The following is a 689-nucleotide window of genomic DNA, read 5'->3' as shown; positions in this document are numbered from 1 at the left end:
GACATTTCCCCTTGCTTTTTTTTTCGTCCCAAGAGTGCCATGCAGCCTATAGGAGCCTGATGCAGAAGACCATGGGAGGACTTTACAGTCTTCCCCTGATGCACTGCGGCCTTCATTCTCAGCTCACAGCTCACAGCTTTGAAGCCGTCCGAGAAGAATGGGGGATATGGGGGAGGATTAACATATTTACCCATGCAGATTCGCATCTCTTTAGGCTCCGTCTCTCTCTCTATATATTAAACTATCTGTTCAATAAACACAACTCTCAGCTTCCTATCTAACCACTTGTTTACTTGTTCATATCGTATTTCGGCAGAGCAGGGAAAAGTTGTTTAATAGTGCACCTAGTGTTGCCATGCGCTGGAAAAGCACATGGCCATCCCCTCTTTGTTCACCGGAATCACTGTAAAAAGTCATCCACACAGCAGCTTATAAAAAAAAAGTTATTTTGACTTTATGTATAGGCTATACCAGGTAATTATAAAGTAGCCTACTTTTCATCAAAAATGTCCACTTAAAAGAAAATGATGCCGTTTTTAAACACTTTTATGAAGATCAACGCTCGCAGAGATCATGCCCCAATTCGACATTTGCCGGTAGAATGGTGCCTAAGTGAACTTGGAGGCATATAAGCGGCGCGTGCACGCATGGCAGACAAGAAGAAGAAAGCGAGCGAGCCATGTGTATGC

This window comes from Vanacampus margaritifer, chromosome 6 (genome assembly GCF_051991255.1).
Source record: "Vanacampus margaritifer isolate UIUO_Vmar chromosome 6, RoL_Vmar_1.0, whole genome shotgun sequence".
NCBI lineage: Eukaryota > Metazoa > Chordata > Actinopteri > Syngnathiformes > Syngnathidae > Vanacampus > Vanacampus margaritifer.
This window is presented reverse-complemented; position numbering follows the sequence as displayed.